Source organism: Balaenoptera physalus, assembly GCF_965194825.1.
Source record: "Balaenoptera physalus genome assembly, chromosome: 9".
NCBI lineage: Eukaryota > Metazoa > Chordata > Mammalia > Artiodactyla > Balaenopteridae > Balaenoptera > Balaenoptera physalus.
Window position 1 is genome coordinate 81,716,165 of NC_138888.1, and position 22,650 is coordinate 81,738,814.

A 22,650-nucleotide genomic window follows, 5' to 3' on the forward strand; every position below is an offset into this window, starting at 1 on the left:
TTTGAAACCCTTGTTTTATGCATCACCCCACCTCACCTTTCCCGTTAAGCAGCCATAGTGTGTTTTCTAAACGTGGGACTCTGTTCTGTTTTGTAATTCAGTTCAAGGGTAGCGGTTTTTACATTCCCTCTATAAGTGATATCTTATGATAAGTGTCTTTTTCTGTGTGACTTATTTCACTTAGAATCGTCGTACCTAAATCCACTCATCATGCTGCTACTAGCCTTATGACGTTGATTTCATGGCTGAGTGATATTCCATTGTACATAAGGACCACAACTTCTTTATCCATTTTTCTCTTTCCTGGGATATTTAAGGTGTAACGAAGTGGAGGTTCTTGTCAACAGAGCAGCCCTAAACTTTGGGGTGCCTGTGTCTTGCTGATTTTTAGTTTTCCCAATTTATACGCCCATGAGTGGAAGTGCCCTGTGCTCTCTAAGCTGAGTTTTTTAGATGTTTCAGGACACACCGTACACTTCTCCAGAGTGGCTGTTGGCAATTTACATCCCTCCCATCAGCGTAGCCAGGCTCCCGTTTCTCCATGGCCTGTCCTGCATTTCTGGTTTTGACACTTTATTCAGCATGGCCCTTTTGACCGATGGGAAGCGAGACTTCTTTGTAGCGCTGATTTGCCTTTCCAGGTTGCTTGGTTGGCCAAAAAGGGCGTATGCGTTTTTTCCTGAATATATTCAGGAAAAAACGCATACGCCCTTTTTGGCCAAGGGCATCATTGTCGAGGTTTTGCCGCTTTTCCTGTGCTTTAAAGGCGATTCGAATCTCCCTCCTGAAATCTGTTTCCTGCAATTCTGCCTTGCTTTCCAATCCTCTTCGTTGCCTTCCCTCAATATATTTGTGGACGAGAGTTATCAATTATAAGTCTGCAGGTTTGTGAATTGCAGTGCCCCTGAGCTCCATTTTTCAACTCGCTTTCTTGGGAGCTGGCCGCAAAAGCGCAGGATTGCTTCAGGCCCTATTCTGGTCCCGGGCGGCAGGCTGAGCCTGTGGTTAATTCTTCTTCCTGATGGGAAAGTAGAGTGACCTGTGCCTGTCCCAACACCTAGAGCTAGTCTCTCATTGGTTCCCACTCTTCCCGTTCATCCTCAGGACAAATTGCAACCTGTACGGAACAGGAGGTTAAAGGTGCTGATTCTCCAAGGAGGGAGATTGCTACTAAAGCGGCTGGAATGGCGACCCCGAGCATAAGGAGATGAGAAATGAGGTGCGTTTTGGAAACCTTTCCCGATCACACGGTGTACCATCTTCTGGGTTTCTCATGCATGTTTTCGATGTAGGAAGATGCCCTTGAACCTGGAGATTTGGGACCCATGGGATGGGAACCACGCAGTATTACTTTAAAGGGTCTGCGTTTCCTCACCCAACCTCACCAAACCTCTCAGCCCCAAGAGTGTCCACCCTTATGTCTCCATCTTCTGTGGGTCTAGATATGGTCAATCCAGGTGGCATCACCGCCCCTGAACGAATTTTGTAAGAATTTCCCTCTCTTTCACTGTCTTTGTTTCACGGGTTTTTAAAAGTAATTGATTTTTATAATGGGGTTTAGCTGCTTTTCACTGCTGTGTTTCTGCCGCTTTACACCCACTTGACTCACTTACAGAGAGATATCAAAACATAGGTTTTACGATTCTTACTAGTCAGATATATTCTTGGGCGGTGAATAGGGGGTGTTGAGTCCAATTCACTGATCAAGGAGTAGGTCTTGTCTATTACATATTGGGTTTATGGAACGGTATCTGACCTAATTTGAAACCCTTGTTTTATGCATCACCCCACCTCACCTTTCCCGTTAAGCAGCCACAGTGTGTTTTCTAAACGTGGGACTCTGTTCTGTTTTGTAATTCAGTTCAAGGGTAGCGGTTTTTACATTCCCTCTATAAGTGATATCTTATGATAAGTGTCTTTTTCTGTGTGACTTATTTCACTTAGAATCGTCGTACCTAAATCCACTCATCATGCTGCTACTAGCCTTATGACGTTGATTTCATGGCTGAGTGATATTCCATTGTACATAAGGACCACAACTTCTTTATCCATTTTTCTCTTTCCTGGGATATTTAAGGTGTAACGAAGTGGAGGTTCTTGTCAACAGAGCAGCCCTAAACTTTGGGGTGCCTGTGTCTTGCTGATTTTTAGTTTTCCCAATTTATACGCCCATGAGTGGAAGTGCCCTGTGCTCTCTAAGCTGAGTTTTTTAGATGTTTCAGGACACACCGTACACTTCTCCAGAGTGGCTGTTGGCAATTTACATCCCTCCCATCAGCGTAGCCAGGCTCCCGTTTCTCCATGGCCTGTCCTGCATTTCTGGTTTTGACACTTTATTCAGCATGGCCCTTTTGACCGATGGGAAGCGAGACTTCTTTGTAGCGCTGATTTGCCTTTCCAGGTTGCTTGGTTGGCCAAAAAGGGCGTATGCGTTTTTTCCTGAATATATTCAGGAAAAAACGCATACGCCCTTTTTGGCCAAGGGCATCATTGTCGAGGTTTTGCCGCTTTTCCTGTGCTTTAAAGGCGATTCGAATCTCCCTCCTGAAATCGGTTTCCTGCAATTCTGCCTTGCTTTCCAGTCCTCTTCGTTGCCTTCCCTCAATATATTTGTGGACGAGAGTTATCATTTATAAGTCTGCAGGTTTGTGAATTGCAGTGCCCCTGAGCTCCATTTTTCAACTCGCTTTCTTGGGAGCTGGCCGCAAAAGCGCAGGATTGCTTCAGGCCCTATTCTGGTCCCGGGCGGCAGGCTGAGCCTGTGGTTAATTCTTCTTCCTGATGGGGAAGTAGAGTGACCTGTGCCTGTCCCAACACCTAGAGCTAGTCTCTCATTGGTTCCCACTCTTCCCGTTCATCCTCAGGACAAATTGCAACCTGTACGGAACAGGAGGTTAAAGGTGCTGATTCTCCAAGGAGGGAGATTGCTACTAAAGCGGCTGGAATGGCGACCCCGAGCATAAGGAGATGAGAAATGAGGTGCGTTTTGGAAACCTTTCCCGATCACACGGTGTACCATCTTCTGGGTTTCTCATGCATGTTTTCGATGTAGGAAGATGCCCTTGAACCTGGAGATTTGGGACCCATGGGATGGGAACCACGCAGTATTACTTTAAAGGGTCTGCGTTTCCTCACCCAACCTCACCAAACCTCTCAGCCCCAAGAGTGTCCACCCTTATGTCTCCATCTTCTGTGGGTCTAGATATGGTCAATCCAGGTGGCATCACCGCCCCTGAACGAATTTTGTAAGAATTTCCCTCTCTTTCACTGTCTTTGTTTCACGGGTTTTTAAAAGTAATTGATTTTTATAATGGGGTTTAGCTGCTTTTCACTGCTGTGTTTCTGCCGCTTTACACCCACTTGACTCACTTACAGAGAGATATCAAAACATAGGTTTTACGATTCTTACTAGTCAGATATATTCTTGGGCGGTGAATAGGGGGTGTTGAGTCCAATTCACTGATCAAGGAGTAGGTCTTGTCTATTACATATTGGGTTTATGGAACGGTATCTGACCTAATTTGAAACCCTTGTTTTATGCATCACCCCACCTCACCTTTCCCGTTAAGCAGCCACAGTGTGTTTTCTAAACGTGGGACTCTGTTCTGTTTTGTAATTCAGTTCAAGGGTAGCGGTTTTTACATTCCCTCTATAAGTGATATCTTATGATAAGTGTCTTTTTCTGTGTGACTTATTTCACTTAGAATCGTCGTACCTAAATCCACTCATCATGCTGCTACTAGCCTTATGACGTTGATTTCATGGCTGAGTGATATTCCATTGTACATAAGGACCACAACTTCTTTATCCATTTTTCTCTTTCCTGGGATATTTAAGGTGTAACGAAGTGGAGGTTCTTGTCAACAGAGCAGCCCTAAACTTTGGGGTGCCTGTGTCTTGCTGATTTTTAGTTTTCCCAATTTATACGCCCATGAGTGGAAGTGCCCTGTGCTCTCTAAGCTGAGTTTTTTAGATGTTTCAGGACACACCGTACACTTCTCCAGAGTGGCTGTTGGCAATTTACATCCCTCCCATCAGCGTAGCCAGGCTCCCGTTTCTCCATGGCCTGTCCTGCATTTCTGGTTTTGACACTTTATTCAGCATGGCCCTTTTGACCGATGGGAAGCGAGACTTCTTTGTAGCGCTGATTTGCCTTTCCAGGTTGCTTGGTTGGCCAAAAAGGGCGTATGCGTTTTTTCCTGAATATATTCAGGAAAAAACGCATACGCCCTTTTTGGCCAAGGGCATCATTGTCGAGGTTTTGCCGCTTTTCCTGTGCTTTAAAGGCGATTCGAATCTCCCTCCTGAAATCGGTTTCCTGCAATTCTGCCTTGCTTTCCAGTCCTCTTCGTTGCCTTCCCTCAATATATTTGTGGACGAGAGTTATCATTTATAAGTCTGCAGGTTTGTGAATTGCAGTGCCCCTGAGCTCCATTTTTCAACTCGCTTTCTTGGGAGCTGGCCGCAAAAGCGCAGGATTGCTTCAGGCCCTATTCTGGTCCCGGGCGGCAGGCTGAGCCTGTGGTTAATTCTTCTTCCTGATGGGGAAGTAGAGTGACCTGTGCCTGTCCCAACACCTAGAGCTAGTCTCTCATTGGTTCCCACTCTTCCCGTTCATCCTCAGGACAAATTGCAACCTGTACGGAACAGGAGGTTAAAGGTGCTGATTCTCCAAGGAGGGAGATTGCTACTAAAGCGGCTGGAATGGCGAACCCGAGCATAAGGAGATGAGAAATGAGGTGCGTTTTGGAAACCTTTCCCGATCACACGGTGTACCATCTTCTGGGTTTCTCATGCATGTTTTCGATGTAGGAAGATGCCCTTGAACCTGGAGATTTGGGACCCATGGGATGGGAACCACGCAGTATTACTTTAAAGGGTCTGCGTTTCCTCACCCAACCTCACCAAACCTCTCAGCCCCAAGAGTGTCCACCCTTATGTCTCCATCAGCTGTGGGTCTAGATATGGTCAATCCAGGTGGCATCACAGCCCCTGAACGAATTTTGTAAGAATTTCCCTCTCTTTCACTGTCTTTGTTTCACGTGTTTTTAAAAGTAATTGATTTTTATAATGGGGTTTAGCTGCTTTTCACTGCTGTGTTTCTGCCGCTTTACACCCACTTGACTCACTTACAGAGAGATATCAAAACATAGGTTTTAAGATTCTTACTAGTCAGATATATTCTTGTGCGGTAAATAGGGGGTGTTGAGTCCAAATCACTGAGCAAGGAGGAGGTCTTGTCTATTACATATTGGGTTTATCGAACGGTATCTGAGATAATTTGAAACCCTTGTTTTATGCATCACCCCACCTCACCTTCCCCGTTAAGCAGCCATAGTGTGTTTTCTAAACGTGGGACTCTGTTCTGTTTTGTAATTCAGTTCAAGGGTAGCGGTTTTTACATTCCCTCTATAAGTGATATCTTATGATAAGTGTCTTTTTCTGTGTGACTTATTTCACTTAGAATCGTCGTACCTAAATCCACTCATCATGCTGCTACTAGCCTTATGACGTTGATTTCATGGCTGAGTGATATTCCATTGTACATAAGGACCACAACTTCTTTATCCATTTTTCTCTTTCCTGGGATATGTAAGGTGTAACGAAGTGGAGGTTCTTGTCAACAGAGCAGCCCTAAACTTTGGGGTGCCTGTGTCTTGCTGATTTTTAGTTTTCCCAATTTATACGCCCATGAGTGGAAGTGCCCTGTGCTCTCTAAGCTGAGTTTTTTAGATGTTTCAGGACACACCGTACACTTCTCCAGAGTGGCTGTTGGCAATTTACATCCCTCCCATCAGCGTAGCCAGGCTCCCGTTTCTCCATGGCCTGTCCTGCATTTCTGGTTTTGACACTTTATTCAGCATGGCCCTTTTGACCGATGGGAAGCGAGACTTCTTTGTAGCGCTGATTTGCCTTTCCAGGTTGCTTGGTTGGCCAAAAAGGGCGTATGCGTTTTTTCCTGAATATATTCAGGAAAAAACGCATACGCCCTTTTTGGCCAAGGGCATCATTGTCGAGGTTTTGCCGCTTTTCCTGTGCTTTAAAGGCGATTCGAATCTCCCTCCTGAAATCTGTTTCCTGCAATTCTGCCTTGCTTTCCAATCCTCTTCGTTGCCTTCCCTCAATATATTTGTGGACGAGAGTTATCATTTATAAGTCTGCAGGTTTGTGAATTGCAGTGCCCCTGAGCTCCATTTTTCAACTCGCTTTCTTGGGAGCTGGCCGCAAAAGCGCAGGATTGCTTCAGGCCCTATTCTGGTCCCGGGCGGCAGGCTGAGCCTGTGGTTAATTCTTCTTCCTGATGGGGAAGTAGAGTGACCTGTGCCTGTCCCAACACCTAGGGCTAGTCTCTCATTGGTTCCCACTCTTCCCGTTCATCCTCAGGACAAATTGCAACCTGTACGGAACAGGAGGTTAAAGGTGCTGATTCTCCAAGGAGGGAGATTGCTACTAAAGGGGCTGGAATGGCGAACCCGAGCATAAGGAGATGAGAAATGAGGTGCGTTTTGGAAACCTTTCCCGATCACACGGTGTACCATCTTCTGGGTTTCTCATGCATGTTTTCGATGTAGGAAGATGCCCTTGAACCTGGAGATTTGGGACCCATGGGATGGGAACCACGCAGTATTACTTTAAAGGGTCTGCGTTTCCTCACCCAACCTCACCAAACCTCTCAGCCCCAAGAGTGTCCACCCTTATGTCTCCATCAGCTGTGGGTCTAGATATGGTCAATCCAGGTGGCATCACAGCCCCTGAACGAATTTTGTAAGAATTTCCCTGTCTTTCACTGTCTTTGTTTCACGGGTTTTTAAAAGTAATTGATTTTTATAATGGGGTTTAGCTGCTTTTCACTGCTGTGTTTATGCCGCTTTACACCCACTTGACTCACTTACAGAGAGATATCAAAACATAGGTTTTACGATTCTTACTAGTCAGATATATTCTTGGGCGGTGAATAGGGGGTGTTGAGTCCAATTCACTGATCAAGGAGTAGGTCTTGTCTAGTACATATTGGGTTTATGGAACGGTATCTGACCTACTTTGAAACCCTTGTTTTATGCATCACCCCACCTCACCTTTCCCGTTAAGCAGCCATAGTGTGTTTTCTAAACGTGGGACTCTGTTCTGTTTTGTAATTCAGTTCAAGGGTAGCGGTTTTTACATTCCCTCTATAAGTGATATCTTAGGATAAGTGTCTTTTTCTGTGTGACTTATTTCACTTAGAATCGTCGTACCTAAATCCACTCATCATGCTGCTACTAGCCTTATGACGTTGATTTCATGGCTGAGTGATATTCCATTGTACATAAGGACCACAACTTCTTTATCCATTTTTCTCTTTCCTGGGATATTTAAGGTGTAACGAAGTGGAGGTTCTTGTCAACAGAGCAGCCGTAAACTTTGGGGTGCCTGTGTCTTGCTGATTTTTAGTTTTCCCAATTTATACGCCCATGAGTGGAAGTGCCCTGTGCTCTCTAAGCTGAGTTTTTTAGATGTTTCAGGACACACCGTACACTTCTCAAGGGTGGCTGTTGGCAATTTACATCCCTCCCATCAGTGTAGCCAGGCTCCCGTTTCTCCATGGCCTGTCCTGCATTTCTGGTTTTGACACTTTATTCAGCATGGCCCTTTTGACCGATGGGAAGCGAGACTTCTTTGTAGCGCTGATTTGCCTTTCCAGGTTGCTTGGTTGGCCAAAAAGGGCGTATGCGTTTTTTCCTGAATATATTCAGGAAAAAACGCATACGCCCTTTTTGGCCAAGGGCATCATTGTCGAGGTTTTGCCGCTTTTCCTGTGCTTTAAAGGCGATTCGAATCTCCCTCTTGAAATCTGTTTCCTGCAATTCTGCCTTGCTTTCCAATCCTCTTCGTTGCCTACCCTCAATATATTTGTGGACGAGAGTTATCATTTATAAGTCTGCAGGTTTGTGAATTGCAGTGCCCCGAGCTCCATTTTTCAACTTGCTTTCTTGGGAGCTGGCCGCAAAAGCGCAGGATTGCTTCAGGCCCTATTCTGGTCCCGGGCGGCAGGCTGAGCCTGTGGTTAATTCTTCTTCCTGATGGGGAAGTAGAGTGACCTGTGCCTGTCCCAACACCTAGAGCTAGTCTCTCATTGGTTCCCACTCTTCCCGTTCATCCTCAGGACAAATTGCAACCTGTACGGAACAGGAGGTTAAAGGTGCTGATTCTCCAAGGAGGGAGATTGCTACTAAAGCGGCTGGAATGGCGAACCCGAGCATAAGGAGATGAGAAATGAGGTGCGTTTTGGAAACCTTTCCCGATCACACGGTGTACCATCTTCTGGGTTTCTCATGCATGTTTTCGATGTAGGAAGATGCCCTTGAGCCTGGAGATTTGGGACCCATGGGATGGGAACCACGCAGTATTACTTTAAAGGGTCTGCGTTTCCTCACCCAACCTCACCAAACCTCTCAGCCCCAAGAGTGTCCACCCTTATGTCTCCATCTTCTGTGGGTCTAGATATGGTCAATCCAGGTGGCATCACCGCCCCTGAACGAATTTTGTAAGAATTTCCCTCTCTTTCACTGTCTTTGTTTCACGGGTTTTTAAAAGTAATTGATTTTTATAATGGGGTTTAGCTGCTTTTCACTGCTGTGTTTCTGCCGCTTTACACCCACTTGACTCACTTACAGAGAGATATCAAAACATAGGTTTTACGATTCTTACTAGTCAGATATATTCTTGGGCGGTGAATAGGGGGTGTTGAGTCCAATTCACTGATCAAGGAGTAGGTCTTGTCTAGTACATATTGGGTTTATGGAACGGTATCTGACCTAATTTGAAACCCTTGTTTTATGCATCACCCCACCTCACCTTTCCCGTTAAGCAGCCATAGTGTGTTTTCTAAACGTGGGACTCTGTTCTGTTTTGTAATTCAGTTCAAGGGTAGCGGTTTTTACATTCCCTCTATAAGTGATATCTTAGGATAAGTGTCTTTTTCTGTGTGACTTATTTCACTTAGAATCGTCGTACCTAAATCCACTCATCATGCTGCTACTAGCCTTATGACGTTGATTTCATGGCTGAGTGATATTCCATTGTACATAAGGACCACAACTTCTTTATCCATTTTTCTCTTTCCTGGGATATTTAAGGTGTAACGAAGTGGAGGTTCTTGTCAACAGAGCAGCCCTAAACTTTGGGGTGCCTGTGTCTTGCTGATTTTTAGTTTTCCCAATTTATACGCCCATGAGTGGAAGTGCCCTGTGCTCTCTAAGCTGAGTTTTTTAGATGTTTCAGGACACACCGTACACTTCTCAAGGGTGGCTGTTGGCAATTTACATCCCTCCCATCAGCGTAGCCAGGCTCCCGTTTCTCCATGGCCTGTCCTGCATTTCTGGTTTTGACACTTTATTCAGCATGGCCCTTTTGACCGATGGGAAGCGAGACTTCTTTGTAGCGCTGATTTGCCTTTCCAGGTTGCTTGGTTGGCCAAAAAGGGCGTATGCGTTTTTTCCTGAATATATTCAGGAAAAAACGCATACGCCCTTTTTGGCCAAGGGCATCATTGTCGAGGTTTTGCCGCTTTTCCTGTGCTTTAAAGGCGATTCGAATCTCCCTCTTGAAATCTGTTTCCTGCAATTCTGCCTTGCTTTCCAATCCTCTTCGTTGCCTACCCTCAATATATTTGTGGACGAGAGTTATCATTTATAAGTCTGCAGGTTTGTGAATTGCAGTGCCCCGAGCTCCATTTTTCAACTCGCTTTCTTGGGAGCTGGCCGCAAAAGCGCAGGATTGCTTCAGGCCCTATTCTGGTCCCGGGCGGCAGGCTGAGCCTGTGGTTAATTCTTCTTCCTGATGGGGAAGTAGAGTGACCTGTGCCTGTCCCAACACCTAGAGCTAGTCTCTCATTGGTTCCCACTCTTCCCGTTCATCCTCAGGACAAATTGCAACCTGTACGGAACAGGAGGTTAAAGGTGCTGATTCTCCAAGGAGGGAGATTGCTACTAAAGCGGCTGGAATGGCGAACCCGAGCATAAGGAGATGAGAAATGAGGTGCGTTTTGGAAACCTTTCCCGATCACACGGTGTACCATCTTCTGGGTTTCTCATGCATGTTTTCGATGTAGGAAGATGCCCTTGAGCCTGGAGATTTGGGACCCATGGGATGGGAACCACGCAGTATTACTTTAAAGGGTCTGCGTTTCCTCACCCAACCTCACCAAACCTCTCAGCCCCAAGAGTGTCCACCCTTATGTCTCCATCTTCTGTGGGTCTAGATATGGTCAATCCAGGTGGCATCACCGCCCCTGAACGAATTTTGTAAGAATTTCCCTCTCTTTCACTGTCTTTGTTTCACGGGTTTTTAAAAGTAATTGATTTTTATAATGGGGTTTAGCTGCTTTTCACTGCTGTGTTTCTGCCGCTTTACACCCACTTGACTCACTTACAGAGAGATATCAAAACATAGGTTTTACGATTCTTACTAGTCAGATATATTCTTGGGCGGTGAATAGGGGGTGTTGAGTCCAATTCACTGATCAAGGAGTAGGTCTTGTCTAGTACATATTGGGTTTATGGAACGGTATCTGACCTAATTTGAAACCCTTGTTTTATGCATCACCCCACCTCACCTTTCCCGTTAAGCAGCCATAGTGTGTTTTCTAAACGTGGGACTCTGTTCTGTTTTGTAATTCAGTTCAAGGGTAGCGGTTTTTACATTCCCTCTATAAGTGATATCTTATGATAAGTGTCTTTTTCTGTGTGACTTATTTCACTTAGAATCGTCGTACCTAAATCCACTCATCATGCTGCTACTAGCCTTATGACGTTGATTTCATGGCTGAGTGATATTCCATTGTACATAAGGACCACAACTTCTTTATCCATTTTTCTCTTTCCTGGGATATTTAAGGTGTAACGAAGTGGAGGTTCTTGTCAACAGAGCAGCCCTAAACTTTGGGGTGCCTGTGTCTTGCTGATTTTTAGTTTTCCCAATTTATACGCCCATGAGTGGAAGTGCCCTGTGCTCTCTAAGCTGAGTTTTTTAGATGTTTCAGGACACACCGTACACTTCTTCAGAGTGGCTGTTGGCAATTTACATCCCTCCCATCAGCGTAGCCAGGCTCCCGTTTCTCCATGGCCTGTCCTGCATTTCTGGTTTTGACACTTTATTCAGCATGGCCCTTTTGACCGATGGGAAGCGAGACTTCTTTGTAGCGCTGATTTGCCTTTCCAGGTTGGTTGGTTGGCCAAAAAGGGCTTATGCGTTTTTTCCTGAATATATTCAGGAAAAAACGCATACGCCCTTTTTGGCCAAGGGCATCATTGTCGAGGTTTTGCCGCTTTTCCTGTGCTTTAAAGGCGATTCGAATCTCCCTCCTGAAATCTGTTTCCTTCAATTCTGCCTTGCTTTCCAATCCTCTTCGTTGCCTTCCCTCAATATATTTGTGGACGAGAGTTATCATTTATAAGTCTGCAGGTTTGTGAATTGCAGTGCCCCTGAGCTCCATTTTTCAACTCGCTTTCTTGGGAGCTGGCCGCAAAAGCGCAGGATTGCTTCAGGCCCTATTCTGGTCCCGGGCGGCAGGCTGAGCCTGTGGTTAATTCTTCTTCCTGATGGGAAAGTAGAGTGACCTGTGCCTGTCCCAACACCTAGAACTAGTCTCTCATTGGTTCCCACTCTTCCCGTTCATCCTCAGGACAAATTGCAACCTGTACGGAACAGGAGGTTAAAGGTGCTGATTCTCCAAGGAGGGAGATTGCTACTAAAGCGGCTGGAATGGCGAACCCGAGCATAAGGAGATGAGAAATGAGGTGCGTTTTGGAAACCTTTCCCGATCACACGGTGTACCATCTTCTGGGTTTCTCATGCATGTTTTCGATGTAGGAAGATGCCCTTGAACCTGGAGATTTGGGACCCATGGGATGGGAACCACGCAGTATTACTTTAAAGGGTCTGCGTTTCCTCACCCAACCTCACCAAACCTCTCAGGCCCAAGAGTGTCCACCCTTATGTCTCCATCTTCTGTGGGTCTAGATATGGTCAATCCAGGTGGCATCACCGCCCCTGAACGAATTTTGTAAGAATTTCCCTCTCTTTCACTGTCTTTGTTTCACGGGTTTTTAAAAGTAATTGATTTTTATAATGGGGTTTAGCTGCTTTTCACTGCTGTGTTTCTGCCGCTTTACACCCACTTGACTCACTTACAGAGAGATATCAAAACATAGGTTTTACGATTCTTAATAGTCAGATATATTCTTGGGCGGTGAATAGGGGGTGTTGAGTCCAATTCACTGATCAAGGAGTAGGTCTTGTCTATTACATATTGGGTTTATGGAACGGTATCTGACCTAATTTGAAACCCTTGTTTTATGCATCACCCCACCTCACCTTTCCCGTTACGCAGCCACAGTGTGTTTTCTAAACGTGGGACTCTGTTCTGTTTTGTAATTCAGTTCAAGGGTAGCGGTTTTTACATTCCCTCTATAAGTGATATCTTATGATAAGTGTCTTTTTCTGTGTGACTTATTTCACTTAGAATCGTCGTACCTAAATCCACTCATCATGCTGCTACTAACCTTATGACGTTGATTTCATGGCTGAGTGATATTCCATTGTACATAAGGACCACAACTTCTTTATCCATTTTTCTCTTTCCTGGGATATTTAAGGTGTAACGAAGTGGAGGTTCTTGTCAACAGAGCAGCCGTAAACTTTGGGGTGCCTGTGTCTTGCTGATTTTTAGTTTTCCCAATTTATACGCCCATGAGTGGAAGTGCCCTGTGCTCTCTAAGCTGAGTTTTTTAGATGTTTCAGGACACACCGTACACTTCTCCAGAGTGGCTGTTGGCAATTTACATCCCTCCCATCAGCGTAGCCAGGCTCCCGTTTCTCCATGGCCTGTCCTGCATTTCTGGTTTTGACACGTTATTCAGCATGGCCCTTTTGACCGATGGGAAGCGAGACTTCTTTGTAGCGCTGATTTGCCTTTCCAGGTTGCTTGGTTGGCCAAAAAGGGCGTATGCGTTTTTTCCTGAATATATTCAGGAAAAAACGCATACGCCCTTTTTGGCCAAGGGCATCATTGTCGAGGTTTTGCCGCTTTTCCTGTGCTTTAAAGGCGATTCGAATCTCCCTCCTGAAATCTGTTTCCTGCAATTCTGCCTTGCTTTCCAATCCTCTTCGTTGCCTTCCCTCAATATATTTGTGGACGAGAGTTATCATTTATAAGTCTGCAGGTTTGTGAATTGCAGTGCCCCTGAGCTCCATTTTTCAACTCGCTTTCTTGGGAGCTGGCCGCAAAAGCGCAGGATTGCTTCAGGCCCTATTCTGGTCCCGGGCGGCAGGCTGAGCCTGTGGTTAATTCTTCTTCCTGATGGGAAAGTAGAGTGACCTGTGCCTGTCCCAACACCTAGAGCTAGTCTCTCATTGGTTCCCACTCTTCCCGTTCATCCTCAGGACAAATTGCAACCTGTACGGAACAGGAGGTTAAGGGTGCTGATTCTCCAAGGAGGGAGATTGCTACTAAAGCGGCTGGAATGGCGAACCCGAGCATAAGGAGATGAGAAATGAGGTGCGTTTTGGAAACCTTTCCCGATCACACGGTGTACCATCTTCTGGGTTTCTCATGCATGTTTTCGATGTAGGAAGATGCCCTTGAACCTGGAGATTTGGGACCCATGGGATGGGAACCACGCAGTATTACTTTAAAGGGTCTGCGTTTCCTCACCCAACCTCACCAAACCTCTCAGCCCCAAGAGTGTCCACCCTTATGTCTCCATCAGCTGTGGGTCTAGATATGGTCAATCCAGGTGGCATCACAGCCCCTGAACGAATTTTGTAAGAATTTCCCTCTCTTTCACTGTCTTTGTTTCACGGGTTTTTAAAAGTAATTGATTTTTATAATGGGGTTTAGCTGCTTTTCACTGCTGTGTTTCTGCCGCTTTACACCCACTTGACTCACTTACAGAGAGATATCAAAACATAGGTTTTACGATTCTTACTAGTCAGATATATTCTTGCGCGGTGAATAGGGGGTGTTGAGTCCAATTCACTGATCAAGGAGTAGGTCTTGTCTATTACATATTGGGTTTATGGAACGGTATCTGACCTAATTTGAAACCCTTGTTTTATGCATCACCCCACCTCACCTTTCCCGTTAAGCAGCCACAGTGTGTTTTCTAAACGTGGGACTCTGTTCTGTTTTGTAATTCAGTTCAAGGGTAGCGGTTTTTACATTCCCTCTATAAGTGATATCTTATGATAAGTGTCTTTTTCTGTGTGACTTATTTCACTTAGAATCGTCGTACCTAAATCCACTCATCATGCTGCTACTAACCTTATGACGTTGATTTCATGGCTGAGTGATATTCCATTGTACATAAGGACCACAACTTCTTTATCCATTTTTCTCTTTCCTGGGATATTTAAGGTGTAACGAAGTGGAGGTTCTTGTCAACAGAGCAGCCGTAAACTTTGGGGTGCCTGTGTCTTGCTGATTTTTAGTTTTCCCAATTTATACGCCCATGAGTGGAAGTGCCCTGTGCTCTCTAAGCTGAGTTTTTTAGATGTTTCAGGACACACCGTACACTTCTCCAGAGTGGCTGTTGGCAATTTACATCCCTCCCATCAGCGTAGCCAGGCTCCCGTTTCTCCATGGCCTGTCCTGCATTTCTGGTTTTGACACTTTATTCAGCATGGCCCTTTTGACCGATGGGAAGCGAGACTTCTTTGTAGCGCTGATTTGCCTTTCCAGGTTGCTTGGTTGGCCAAAAAGGGCGTATGCGTTTTTTCCTGAATATATTCAGGAAAAAACGCATACGCCCTTTTTGGCCAAGGGCATCATTGTCGAGGTTTTGCCGCTTTTCCTGTGCTTTAAAGGCGATTCGAATCTCCCTCCTGAAATCTGTTTCCTGCAATTCTGCCTTGCTTTCCAATCCTCTTCGTTGCCTTCCCTCAATATATTTGTGGACGAGAGTTATCATTTATAAGTCTGCAGGTTTGTGAATTGCAGTGCCCCTGAGCTCCATTTTTCAACTCGCTTTCTTGGGAGCTGGCCGCAAAAGCGCAGGATTGCTTCAGGCCCTATTCTGGTCCCGGGCGGCAGGCTGAGCCTGTGGTTAATTCTTCTTCCTGATGGGAAAGTAGAGTGACCTGTGCCTGTCCCAACACCTAGAGCTAGTCTCTCATTGGTTCCCACTCTTCCCGTTCATCCTCAGGACAAATTGCAACCTGTACGGAACAGGAGGTTAAAGGTGCTGATTCTCCAAGGAGGGAGATTGCTACTAAAGCGGCTGGAATGGCGAACCCGAGCATAAGGAGATGAGAAATGAGGTGCGTTTTGGAAACCTTTCCCGATCACACGGTGTACCATCTTCTGGGTTTCTCATGCATGTTTTCGATGTAGGAAGATGCCCTTGAACCTGGAGATTTGGGACCCATGGGATGGGAACCACGCAGTATTACTTTAAAGGGTCTGCGTTTCCTCACCCAACCTCACCAAATCTCTCAGCCCCAAGAGTGTCCACCCTTATGTCTCCATCAGCTGTGGGTCTAGATATGGTCAATCCAGGTGGCATCACAGCCCCTGAACGAATTTTGTAAGAATTTCCCTCTCTTTCACTGTCTTTGTTTCACGTGTTTTTAAAAGTAATTGATTTTTATAATGGGGTTTAGCTGCTTTTCACTGCTGTGTTTCTGCCGCTTTACACCCACTTGACTCACTTACAGAGAGATATCAAAACATAGGTTTTAAGATTCTTACTAGTCAGATATATTCTTGGGCGGTGAATAGGGGGTGTTGAGTCCAAATCACTGAGCAAGGAGGAGGTCTTGTCTATTACATATTGGGTTTATCGAACGGTATCTGAGATAATTTGAAACCCTTGTTTTATGCATCACCCCACCTCACCTTCCCCGTTAAGCAGCCATAGTGTGTTTTCTAAACGTGGGACTCTGTTCTGTTTTGTAATTCAGTTCAAGGGTAGCGGTTTTTACATTCCCTCTATAAGTGATATCTTATGATAAGTGTCTTTTTCTGTGTGACTTATTTCACTTAGAATCGTCGTACCTAAATCCACTCATCATGCTGCTACTAGCCTTATGACGTTGATTTCATGGCTGAGTGATATTCCATTGTACATATGGACCACAACTTCTTTATCCATTTTTCTCTTTCCTGGGATATGTAAGGTGTAACGAAGTGGAGGTTCTTGTCAACAGAGCAGCCCTAAACTTTGGGGTGCCTGTGTCTTGCTGATTTTTAGTTTTCCCAATTTATACGCCCATGAGTGGAAGTGCCCTGTGCTCTCTAAGCTGAGTTTTTTAGATGTTTCAGGACACACCGTACACTTCTCCAGAGTGGCTGTTGGCAATTTACATCCCTCCCATCAGCGTAGCCAGGCTCCCGTTTCTCCATGGCCTGTCCTGCATTTCTGGTTTTGACACTTTATTCAGCATGGCCCTTTTGACAGATGGGAAGCGAGACTTCTTTGTAGCGCTGATTTGCCTTTCCAGGTTGCTTGGTTGGCCAAAAAGGGCGTATGCGTTTTTTCCTGAATATATTCAGGAAAAAACGCATACGCCCTTTTTGGCCAAGGGCATCATTGTCGAGGTTTTGCCGCTTTTCCTGTGCTTTAAAGGCGATTCGAATCTCCCTCCTGAAATCTGTTTCCTGCAATTCTGCCTTGCTTTTCAGTCCTCTTCGTTGCCTTCCCTCAATATATTTGTGGACGAGAGTTATCATTTATAAGTCTGCAGGTTTGTGAATTGCAGTGCCCCTGAGCTCCATTTTTCAACTCGCTTTCTTGGGAGCTGGCCGCAAAAGCGCAGGATTGCTTCAGGGCCTATTCTGGTCCCGGGCGGCAGGCTGAGCCTGTGGTTAATTCTTCTTCCTGATGGGGAAGTAGAGTGACCTGTGCCTGTCCCAACACCTAGAGCTAGTCTCTCATTGGTTCCCACTCTTCCCGTTCATCCTCAGGACAAATTGCAACCTGTACGGAACAGGAGGTTAAAGGTGCTGATTCTCCAAGGAGGGAGATTGCTACTAAAGGGGCTGGAATGGCGAACCCGAGCATAAGGAGATGAGAAATGAGGTGCGTTTTGGAAACCTTTCCCGATCACACGGTGTACCATTTCTGGGTTTCTCATGCATGTTTTCGATGTAGGAAGATGCCCTTGAACCTGGAGATTTGGGACCCATGGGATGGGAACCACGCAGTATTACTTTAAAGGGTCTGCGTTTCCTCACCCAACCTCACCAAACCTCTCAGCCCCAAGAGTGTCCACCCTTATGTCTCCATCAGCTGTGGGTCTAGATATGGTCAATCCAGGTGGCATCACAGCCCCTGAACGAATTTTGTAAGAATTTCCCTCTCTTTCACTGTCTTTGTTTCACGGGTTTTTAAAAGTAATTGATTTTTATAATGGGGTTTAGCTGCTTTTCACTGCTGTGTTTCTGCCGCTTTACACCCACTTGACTCACTTACAGAGAGATATCAAAACGTAGGTTTTACGATTCTTACTAGTCAGATATATTCTTGGGCGGTGAATAGGGGTTGTTGAGTCCAATTCACTGATCAAGGAGTAGGTCTTGTCTAGTACATATTGGGTTTATGGAACGGTATCTGACCTAATTTGAAACCCTTGTTTTATGCATCACCCCACCTCACCTTTCCCGTTAAGCAGCCATAGTGTGTTTTCTAAACGTGGGACTCTGTTCTGTTTTGTAATTCAGTTCAAGGGTAGCGGTTTTTACATTCCCTCTATAAGTGATATCTTATGATAAGTGTCTTTTTCTGTGTGACTTATTTCACTTAGAATCGTCGTACCTAAATCCACTCATCATGCTGCTACTAGCCTTATGACGTTGATTTCATGGCTGAGTGATATTCCATTGTACATAAGGACCACAACTTCTTTATCCATTTTTCTCTTTCCTGGGATATGTAAGGTGTAACGAAGTGGAGGTTCTTGTCAACAGAGCAGCCCTAAACTTTGGGGTGCCTGTGTCTTGCTGATTTTTAGTTTTCCCAATTTATACGCCCATGAGTGGAAGTGCCCTGTGCTCTCTAAGCTGAGTTTTTTAGATGTTTCAGGACACACCGTACACTTCTCCAGAGTGGCTGTTGGCAATTTACATCCCTCCCATCAGCGTAGCCAGGCTCCCGTTTCTCCATGGCCTGTCCTGCATTTCTGGTTTTGACACTTTATTCAGCATGGCCCTTTTGACCGATGGGAAGCGAGACTTCTTTGTAGCGCTGATTTGCCTTTCCAGGTTGCTTGGTTGGCCAAAAAGGGCGTATGCGTTTTTTCCTGAATATATTCAGGAAAAAACGCATACGCCCTTTTTGGCCAAGGGCATCATTGTCGAGGTTTTGCCGCTTTTCCTGTGCTTTAAAGGCGATTCGAATCTCCCTCCTGAAATCTGTTTCCTGCAATTCTGCCTTGCTTTCCAATCCTCTTCGTTGCCTTCCCTAAATACATTTGTGGACGAGAGTTATCATTTATAAGTCTGCAGGTTTGTGAATTGCAGTGCCCCGAGCTCCATTTTTCAACTCGCTTTCTTGGGAGCTGGCCGCAAAAGCGCAGGATTGCTTCAGGCCCTATTCTGGTCCCGGGCGGCAGGCTGAGCCTGTGGTTAATTCTTCTTCCTGATGGGGAAGTAGAGTGACCTGTGCCTGTCCCAACACCTAGAGCTAGTCTCTCATTGGTTCCCACTCTTCCCGTTCATCCTCAGGACAAATTGCAACCTGTACGGAACAGGAGGTTAAAGGTGCTGATTCTCCAAGGAGGGAGATTGCTACTAAAGCGGCTGGAATGGCGAACCCGAGCATAAGGAGATGAGAAATGAGGTGCGTTTTGGAAACCTTTCCCGATCACACGGTGTACCATCTTCTGGGTTTCTCATGCATGTTTTCGATGTAGGAAGATGCCCTTGAACCTGGAGATTTGGGACCCATGGGATGGGAACCACGCAGTATTACTTTAAAGGGTCTGCGTTTCCTCACCCAACCTCACCAAACCTCTCAGCCCCAAGAGTGTCCACCCTTATGTCTCTATCTTCTGTGGGTCTAGATATGGTCAATCCAGGTGGCATCACCGCCCCTGAACGAATTTTGTAAGAATTTCCCTCGCTTTCACTGTCTTTGTTTCACGGGTTTTTAAAAGTAATTGATTTTTATAATGGGGTTTAGCTGCTTTTCACTGCTGTGTTTCTGCCGCTTTACACCCACTTGACTCACTTACAGAGAGATATCAAAACATAGGTTTTACGATTCTTACTAGTCAGATATATTCTTGGGCGGTGAATAGGGGGTGTTGAGTCCAATTCACTGATCAAGGAGTAGGTCTTGTCTAGTACATATTGGGTTTATGGAACGGTATCTGACCTAATTTGAAACCCTTGTTTTATGCATCACCCCACCTCACCTTTCCTGTTAAGCAGCCACAGTGTGTTTTCTAAACGTGGGACTCTGTTCTGTTTTGTAATTCAGTTCAAGGGTAGCGGTTTTTACATTCCCTCTATAAGTGATATCTTATGATAAGTGTCTTTTTCTGTGTGACTTATTTCACTTAGAATCGTCGTACCTAAATCCACTCATCATGCTGCTACTAACCTTATGACGTTGATTTCATGGCTGAGTGATATTCCATTGTACATAAGGACCACAACTTCTTTATCCATTTTTCTCTTTCCTGGGATATTTAAGGTGTAACGAAGTGGAGGTTCTTGTCAACAGAGCAGCCGTAAACTTTGGGGTGCCTGTGTCTTGCTGATTTTTAGTTTTCCCAATTTATACGCCCAAGAGTGGAAGTGCCCTGTGCTCTCTAAGCTGAGTTTTTTAGATGTTTCAGGACACACCGTACACTTCTCCAGAGTGGCTGTTGGCAATTTACATCCCTCCCATCAGCGTAGCCAGGCTCCCGTTTCTCCATGGCCTGTCCTGCATTTCTGGTTTTGACACATTATTCAGCATGGCCCTTTTGACCGATGGGAAGCGAGACTTCTTTGTAGCGCTGATTTGCCTTTCCAGGTTGCTTGGTTGGCCAAAAAGGGCGTATGCGTTTTTTTCCTGAATATATTCAGGAAAAAACGCATACGCCCTTTTTGGCCAAGGGCATCATTGTCGAGGTTTTGCCGCTTTTCCTGTGCTTTAAAGGCGATTCGAATCTCCCTCCTGAAATCTGTTTCCTGCAATTCTGCCTTGCTTTCCAATCCTCTTCGTTGCCTTCCCTCAATATATTTGTGGACGAGAGTTATCATTTATAAGTCTGCAGGTTTGGAATTGCAGTGCCCCTGAGCTCCATTTTTCAACTCGCTTTCTTGGGAGCTGGCCGCAAAAGCGCAGGATTGCTTCAGGCCCTATTCTGGTCCCGGGCGGCAGGCTGAGCCTGTGGTTAATTCTTCTTCCTGATGGGGAAGTAGAGTGACCTGTGCCTGTCCCAACACCTAGAGCAAGTCTCTCATTGGTTCCCACTCTTCCCGTTCATCCTCAGGACAAATTGCAACCTGTACGGAACAGGAGGTTAAAGGTGCTGATTCTCCAAGGAGGGAGATTGCTACTAAAGCGGCTGGAATGGCGAACCCGAGCATAAGGAGATGAGAAATGAGGTGCGTTTTGGAAACCTTTCCCGATCACACGGTGTACCATCTTCTGGGTTTCTCATGCATGTTTTCGATGTAGGAAGATGCCCTTGAACCTGGAGATTTGGGACCCATGGGATGGGAACCACGCAGTATTACTTTAAAGGGTCTGCGTTTCCTCACCCAACCTCACCAAACCTCTCAGCCCCAAGAGTGTCCACCCTTATGTCTCCATCAGCTGTGGGTCTAGATATGGTCAATCCAGGTGGCATCACCGCCCCTGAACGAATTTTGTAAGAATTTCCCTCTCTTTCACTGTCTTTGTTTCACGGGTTTTTAAAAGTAATTGATTTTTATAATGGGGTTTAGCTGCTTTTCACTGCTGTGTTTCTGCCGCTTTACACCCACTTGACTCACTTACAGAGAGATATCAAAACGTAGGTTTTACGATTCTTACTAGTCAGATATATTCTTGGGCGGTGAATAGGGGGTGTTGAGTCCAATTCACTGATCAAGGAGTAGGTCTTGTCTAGTACATATTGGGTTTATGGAACGGTATCTGACCTAATTTGAAACCCTTGTTTTATGCATCACCCCACCTCACCTTTCCCGTTAAGCAGCCATAGTGTGTTTTCTAAACGTGGGACTCTGTTCTGTTTTGTAATTCAGTTCAAGGGTAGCGGTTTTTACATTCCCTCTATAAGTGATATCTTATGATAAGTGTCTTTTTCTGTGTGACTTATTTCACTTAGAATCGTCGTACCTAAATCCACTCATCATGCTGCTACTAGCCTTATGACGTTGATTTCATGGCTGAGTGATATTCCATTGTACATAAGGACCACAACTTCTTTATCCATTTTTCTCTTTCCTGGGATATTTAAGGTGTAACGAAGTGGAGGTTCTTGTCAACAGAGCAGCCCTAAACTTTGGGGTGCCTGTGTCTTGCTGATTTTTAGTTTTCCCAATTTATACGCCCATGAGTGGAAGTGCCCTGTGCTCTCTAAGCTGAGTTTTTTAGATGTTTCAGGACACACCGTACACTTCTCCAGAGTGGCTGTTGGCAATTTACATCCCTCCCATCAGCGTAGCCAGGCTCCCGTTTCTCCATGGCCTGTCCTGCATTTCTGGTTTTGACACTTTATTCAGCATGGCCCTTTTGACCGATGGGAAGCGAGACTTCTTTGTAGCGCTGATTTGCCTTTCCAGGTTGCTTGGTTGGCCAAAAAGGGCGTATGCGTTTTTTCCTGAATATATTCAGGAAAAAACGCATACGCCCTTTTTGGCCAAGGGCATCATTGTCGAGGTTTTGCCGCTATTCCTGTGCTTTAAAGGCGATTCGAATCTCCCTCCTGAAATCTGTTTCCTGCAATTCTGCCTTGCTTTCCAATCCTCTTCGTTGCCTTCCCTAAATACATTTGTGGACGAGAGTTATCATTTATAAGTCTGCAGGTTTGTGAATTGCAGTGCCCCGAGCTCCATTTTTCAACTCGCTTTCTTGGGAGCTGGCCGCAAAAGCGCAGGATTGCTTCAGGCCCTATTCTGGTCCCGGGCGGCAGGCTGAGCCTGTGGTTAATTCTTCTTCCTGATGGGGAAGTAGAGTGACCTGTGCCTGTCCCAACACCTAGAGCTAGTCTCTCATTGGTTCCCACTCTTCCCGTTCATCCTCAGGACAAATTGCAACCTGTACGGAACAGGAGGTTAAAGGTGCTGATTCTCCAAGGAGGGAGATTGCTACTAAAGCGGCTGGAATGGCGAACCCGAGCATAAGGAGATGAGAAATGAGGTGCGTTTTGGAAACCTTTCCCGATCACACGGTGTACCATCTTCTGGGTTTCTCATGCATGTTTTCGATGTAGGAAGATGCCCTTGAACCTGGAGATTTGGGACCCATGGGATGGGAACCACGCAGTATTACTTTAAAGTGTCTGCGTTTCCTCACCCAACCTCACCAAACCTCTCAGCCCCAAGAGTGTCCACCCTTATGTCTCCATCTTCTGTGGGTCTAGATATGGTCAATCCAGGTGGCATCACCGCCCCTGAACGAATTTTGTAAGAATTTCCCTCTCTTTCACTGTCTTTGTTTCACGGGTTTTTAAAAG